The sequence below is a fragment of the Phascolarctos cinereus genome, unplaced genomic scaffold (genome assembly GCF_003287225.1).
Source record: "Phascolarctos cinereus isolate Bilbo 61053 unplaced genomic scaffold, phaCin_HiC Scaffold_1;HRSCAF=81, whole genome shotgun sequence".
NCBI lineage: Eukaryota > Metazoa > Chordata > Mammalia > Diprotodontia > Phascolarctidae > Phascolarctos > Phascolarctos cinereus.
This window is the reverse complement of record NW_027555514.1, coordinates 43394186-43400955: the sequence shown is the minus strand read 5'-3', so window position 1 is coordinate 43400955 and position 6770 is coordinate 43394186. Positions and strand designations below refer to the sequence as shown.

The 6770-nt window shown below is 41.4% G+C and overlaps 1 pseudogene; it reads left to right on the top strand.

The window, feature by feature from the left end:
• Positions 1 to 666: 666 nt before the first annotated feature.
• Positions 667 to 2944, top strand: LOC110208995 (ubiquitin-conjugating enzyme E2 N pseudogene; annotated as a pseudogene).
• The last annotated feature ends 3826 nt before the right edge of the window (positions 2945 to 6770 follow it).

Genomic DNA, 6770 nt, shown 5'->3' with positions numbered 1-6770 from the left:
AGAGGCTGTGCCTCCAGGGCAGGGTGGAGGTGGCAAAGATGGTTGTGACTATGTGCCAACCAGAGGACATTCTGGTCCTTCCCTAGGCACCCAGAGGAGGTAACTACCTTCACCCTTCCTGGCCTTACCCAGTGGTACTGAAAGGAGTGGCTGGCAGGAGACGGTGTCCTTTGTACACATGGAGAAGGGGGTAATTTTTCTTGCTAATCTCTTTATTCACTGTGCTCTTTGATTCACTATTTTGAACATTGAATTAATATGCTTTCTGGTAAAACCAAAAGCACTGGGGTTCATTGTGAGAACCCACATGGTGAACACCTTTGCCTGGGGGTCCCTCGAAAGGGAGTGTCCCGGGCTCAGTTTGTTGGTGTGCCCTGTTCTCTCACTGTGTGAGCTCCCTGAGGATAAATGGTTGGTTTTGTGGTTTTGCATCCACAAGACCTGGTACCCAAGTTCCTTGGCACTGAGAGGTTTATGTTTGTTTCCTTTAAATGAAATGTCGCCTTAGAAAAGGAAGGGACAACAATGATCTCCAGCCCCCAGAGCCATGGAACTCCCCATGGGATTTCAGATCCTTTCCAGTCTCAGACACATCAGAATATAGGCTTTAGGATGGAGGAGGTGGAGCCTTGGAACCACCTTTCAGATGTATGGACGGATAGAAGGATGGCGAGATGCTTTCTTACGGAATGCAGTGCTCTTGGTACTGGGGCTAATCCCCTTTAGTTTTCCCAGGATGATGATTTCCTCCCTTGGTCTCTTGTTGAAGCCTTGGGATTTCGTCTTCATAGAACATTTCCTAAGGTGTCAGCATTTCATGATAACTGTATCTATTCATATAACCTTTCTCAATACCTTTGCATTTTTGTTACAGAGCTCAAACCAGAGTTTCCATTCAAGCATCAAGTGAGGGTTGTAGTTTACATCTAAATTCCTTGGGGGAAAGAAGATTTCTACTGCCTTGGGTGGGGGGCTTGGGAGGGGGGGAGTCAAGGGAACTGTAAGAGAACAAAAGAGCCTAATTGCTCTTATTAATTGGGCCAAAGGACAGATGCTGACTCCTTGGCTCTAGTTTGTGGCCACAAGATTGCTCTTTATGAACCCATAGAGGAAGCTCCAAAGGAAGCTAAAGGGACCTAGGAGGATTGTAGGGATTTGAATAAAAAACAAGGACTGGTATCAGTTGGCTTTGCTCTTTGTGCTTTCTGGTTAACGATTCAGCTTTTTTGTGTGTCTCTGAATTCTAGACTGAAACCCTTCCCTGAAAGCACCTGACACATCTAGAGAGTATAGCCCATGAGATTAGAAGGTCTGCTGTCCTGGAAATTGCCATTTTCACCCCAAATTGGGTGAAAAGAAGGAAGAGATAATAGGGTTTCTCTCTCTCCATGTTTATCCTTGGCCCATTCCCACTCTGAATTCTGGGTGAGTTTAACTTGAAAATTGGGTTTGGAATTTTTAGTAAGAAACTAAATATTAAACCAATAATCTTACTTTTTTTTGCTCACTAATTCCAAGCCCTTATATAGGATTATATTTCTACCATTATCTAATCTGATTTCTGATGCTAGGTTTCTGCTAAAACTACACACTGTCTTATCATAACAGTTGCTAGCACTAGTATAGCAAAACACTGTAAACATCTCTTTTGATTCTCATAACCATTCTAATAGGTTCTATTTTTATTCTTGTTTTACAGATGAGGAAACTGAGGCAGAGGTTATTATTTTCCCATGGTCACACTGTCTGAGTGAGGATTTGAACTCAGATTTTCCTGACTCCCAATTCCAAGACTCTAGGCACTGAGCCATGTAGTTTTCCTCACTGAAGCCTTTACATTGGGGGTTCTTAACCTGTCAGTGGATAGATGTCAAATAATCCTGAATGTGGATGGGAAAAAAATTATCTTTGTTTCAACATGATTTGTTTACTTTTGCAATCCTATATCTTTTGTGCATTTAAAATATTATTCTGAGAAGGGGTCCACAGGCATAATCAAGATGGCCAAATCAAAGACAAGACCCTGAGACTGAATTCTGGATCAGACAAGAGGGCCAGGCTGCCCCACAGGATTATTGAGGAAACCCAGCAAATGCTGGAAGATACATTTTTTGGGATAAAAGCAGAAACAGATGGAAGCAATGCATGCTATTTTTGTGTGGTTCCCCTCCATAGGATTCCCCCTCGGAGGGAGGGATTTTTAACTTGGAGCTATTTCTTTCAGAAGAATATCCAATGGCAGTTCCTCAAATGAATGTTCCTCCAGCACTGCAGATCCGCACAGTGCTACTCCCAATCTAAATCCTCCATTAACAAATGATGCGCCTTACTGGTGGAAGAGCAATGAAGCCCAAGCCATAGAAACAGCCGGAGCAGGGACTAGGCTAGATGCCATGAATAATATTTAAATTCAATCTCAACCTCAAGTGTATATCACTTCTCCTGTTGTGCCCTTCTTGTTTGCATTTAATGGGCACAGTCTTAGAAACACTACAGAATAAAAACCTAGACCATTCAGTCCTTTGGTGATTAAATGCACATTAGTGAATTTCTGTCTTGTATTGATTCATGGTTGTAATGCATGAGCAGAAGCTAGAAGTATCATTTGGACTGTTTTGAAATTGTTTAAAAGCAGTGACCCAGCTCTGCTTTTATTCATTTTTTTCCTTCATAGTATCCACACTGTTAATGGAAAGTACAGTTATCCCTTCCACTTTGTGACTTTCTCCATCGCAGTTTCACTGTATTGTGGGAATTAAATGGGAATTTTTTGAGAGTTTTGCAACAGATGACACGTGAAGACCAGCAGATGACACATAACGTATGAACAAATAATTAACCCAAATTTTACAATAAGGTATTGACACCCTATAAAAGAAAAAGGAAAAAAATCAGATTTCTTCTCTTGTATGAAGGGAGGGCTAAAAGTTTTTACATGGATTTTCCAGATCTTGGGGATGCCACACCCCTAACCCTCATGATGTAGAAGGGATAACTATAGCAGTAGGTTAGCTGCAGGGGTGTGTCTTTTTTTTCTTCAGTTTTGTGGGTTCTTTTTCCATTCTGGGAGTGAGGCTAATTCCATTGGTTAAAGCAGCTAACAAGTTGTACTCTAGCCAAGTCTAACTCCTTAGACTCTGTAGATGGACAAACTTGGTTGTTTAAACAAAAATGGGAACATTAAACATCACAGCCCTCATTAATATTGTGATTTTGCTCTCAAGTGTAGAAACCTCCCTTCAAGAAAAGTTTGTGACCATTTTGTGTGGCTTGTCTGGAATTTTGTTTCAGTAAAATGTCATTTGTAATTCTAAAAAAATTGCCAAAGGGATCCATGACACAAAAGTTACTGGTAGGCTGTCTAGTCTGGTTTCCTTAGTATAGGAGTCCCTTCTATGAGTTAGTAGCAGGTGAGGTTACATGGCCACATAGGTATTGCCTCAATAGATAAAACTTAGGATGGGGAGGGCACTTTTGTAGCTGTCCCCACTTTCTACCTTTATGATCATTCCACACCAATCTTAGTTGTCCATCAATAGCACATATTTTATTTTAGATGGACTGTTTGTGTAACATTTAGGCAGTCTGTTTACATAACTATCAAAAAAATGTTTTCCCCAACTGATAAATGGTGAAAGGATATGAACAGGAAGTTTTCAGATGAAGAAATTAAGGCTATCTATAGTCACATGAAAAAATGCTCTAAATCACTACTGATTAGAGAAATGCAAATCAAAACTACTCTTATGTACCATATCACACCTATCAGATTGACTAACATGACAAAACAGGAAAATGATAAATACTGGAGAAAATGTGGAAAAATTGGAACACTAATGCATTGTTGGTGGAGTTGTGAACAGATACAACCCTTCTGGAGAGCAGTTTGGAACTATGCCCAAAGGGCTATAAAATTGTGCATACCCTTTGACTCAGCAATAGCACTTCTAGGGCTATATCTCAGAGAGATCATACAAATGGGAAAAGGACCCACATGTACAAAAATATTTAGAGCAGATCTTCTTGTGGTAGCAAAGAATTGGAAATTGAGGGGATGCAGAATGGCTGAACAAGTTATGGTCTATGAATATAATGGAATACTATGGTTCCATAAGAAATGATGAGCAAGTGGATTTCAGAAAAACCTGGAAGGACTTGCATGAACTGATGCTGAGTGAAGTGAGCAGAACCAGGAGAGCATTATACACAGTAACAGCCACACTGTGCGATGCCTTAGCTCTTCTCAGCAATGCAGTGATCTAAGACAATTCCCAATGACTCACAGTAACTGTGGAGTCTGAATGCAGATGGAAGCGTACTATTTGTTGTCTCTTCTCTTTTTTCTTTTGTTTACTTTCTCGTGATTCTTCCCGTTCGTTCTAATTCTTCCTTGCATCATGATTAACGTGAAAATGTTTAATAAGAATGTATATAGAGAGCCTGTATCAGATGGCACATTGCCTTGGGGAGGGGGGAGGGAAGGGAGGTGGAGAAAATTTAAAACTCAAAAGCTTATGGAAGTGAATGTTGAAAATTAAAAATGAGGCAGCTAGGTGGTACAGTGGATTAAGCACTGGCCTTGGAGTCAAGAGGACTTGAGTTGACATCTGGCCTCAGACACTTGACACCTACTAGCTGTGGGACCTTGGGCAAGTCACTTAACCCCATTGCCTAGCTAAAATAAATAAATAAAAAACAAAAACGAAAAAGAAAACTAAAAATATGTTACTTTAAAAATTAGAAAAATTAATTTGGAAAATACCCAACATAGTATAGTCTATGTTAGGATGAAGTCCAAAACAAGTTTAACAATGAGCCATCCCCTGGAAGCCAGTAGTGGGGTAAATTAAGCAACAAGACTTAAAACTGCTTTGGGCTCTCAGGTACACCCTGAGAGGGATCTGCTAAGATGCGCAGCCCAGGCCTCACCAGCTTCATGTTCCAGTGTTCCCTCCCCACAGACAGGAAGACTGTGTGACAGTGTATAGACCGGGGTGGGGGGTGGGAGTGGGGAGGGTGGGTGAAGGACAGACATGCCACCTATGCGTAAATATCCTGGCTAAACCCTGCCTCTTAAAAGTGGAATGGGAGAATGGTGCCACCAGGAGAACAGCAAAGGGTTTGGAGTCAGGACCCAAGTTCAAATCCCAGATATGCTCTTCAATACCTTTTGGATGTTGGAGTGGGACTTGGGATGAGAGGAGGCAAACCTCCATACCTACTCCAGAAAAAACCCCAAAGTTTACACAAGGCCAAACAATGAAGATATCCAATAAGAAAACATAGCAAGTGTTTTGTCCCACCCATAACGCCACCAAAAGTCAGTAAGAAGCCTCAGGGCAATAAGACAGGGGGCCGGCCACCAGCAGCATGAGCAGAAGGCTGCCCAGAGAAAGCCTGGGCAACATGGAGACAGAAAGAATCCACTGATCACTTCTATCTGTAGAAGGACAAGTCCTGGGAATGCCACAGCCCAAATCCAGTTTTCTGGCATCAGAGAAAAAATATTGCAAGTATCTAGAAAGAAACCTTTCCACTATCCAAGATAAACAGTCACAATTGCACCAGTGTGGGCAACCAGGTAACACCATAGTGCACAAAGCGCTAGGACTGGAGTCAGAAAGACCTGAGTTCAAATCCAGCAGTAGACACTCACTAGCTGTATGACCCTAGGAAAGCCACTTAACCTCTTTCTATTTACCCATCTGTTAAAAGGAGATAATAGGGGCAGCTAGGTGGTGCAGCAGATAGAGCTCCAGCCTTGGAGTCAGAAGGACCTGAGTTCCATTCCGATCTCAGACACTTGACACTTACTAGCTAGGTGACCCTGGGCAAGTCACTTAACCCCAATTGCCTCACCCCAAAAAAATAGAATAGAATAAAAGGGGATAATAGCAGCACCCACTTCCCAGAGTTGTTGTGAGGATCAAATAAAATAATACTTGTTGAGTGCTTAGCATGGTGCCTGGTGTCTAGTAGATGCTTAATAAATGTTTGTTTCCTTCCTACTGAAAACAAAAGGAATTCTTGGAATTCAATATTCTCAGAGGCAAGAGATAGGCTAACAGCCAAGAATAACAGCATGCAAAGCTAAGCATAACCCTGCAAGGAAAAAATGATCTTTGCATGAACTAAAGGACTTTTAGGTATTTCTGATGAAAAGTCCTGAACTGAGTCGGAACTTTGAAATACAAATATGAGAGACAAGAGAAAGCTAGAAAGGTAAATTTATTTGAGGAATTTGAAAGGAGCCATATGATGATGTAGTGCTAACATTCTAACTGGGAGAAGAAATGTGTTCCTTCAGAATCTTCATGTCTTCTGTGAGGTCACTGAGGGAGATAAGAAGAAAAACTAGATCTCCCAGAACATAGGTTAGTTGTTCTGAGGTTTGAAAAGGAGAAATGGGAAGAAGGGTAGGAGGAGCACACCAGTGTAGAAAAAATGAGAAGGGAACAGATGCTGTTATTTCCCCATTGGGGTACATGAGAATACAAACAAGGAGGAAGGGTTGGGGGGAGTGGGTATTAAATGGATCTCACAGAGACGGTTAAACACACCAATAGTTGGGTGTCAAAAGAGGTCACACTCGAAAGTGGAGTAAATCAGGGGAAAAATTCACTTACTGATCCTGAAGGAGAGATTAAAAAGGGAAAAGAAGAAAAACAAAACTACAGTGTAAGGAAGTGCTTTGGGCTGCCTCTTAGACTATTGGGAAATGGCTGAACAAATGGTATATGAATATAATGCAATATTACTGCTGTTTAAGA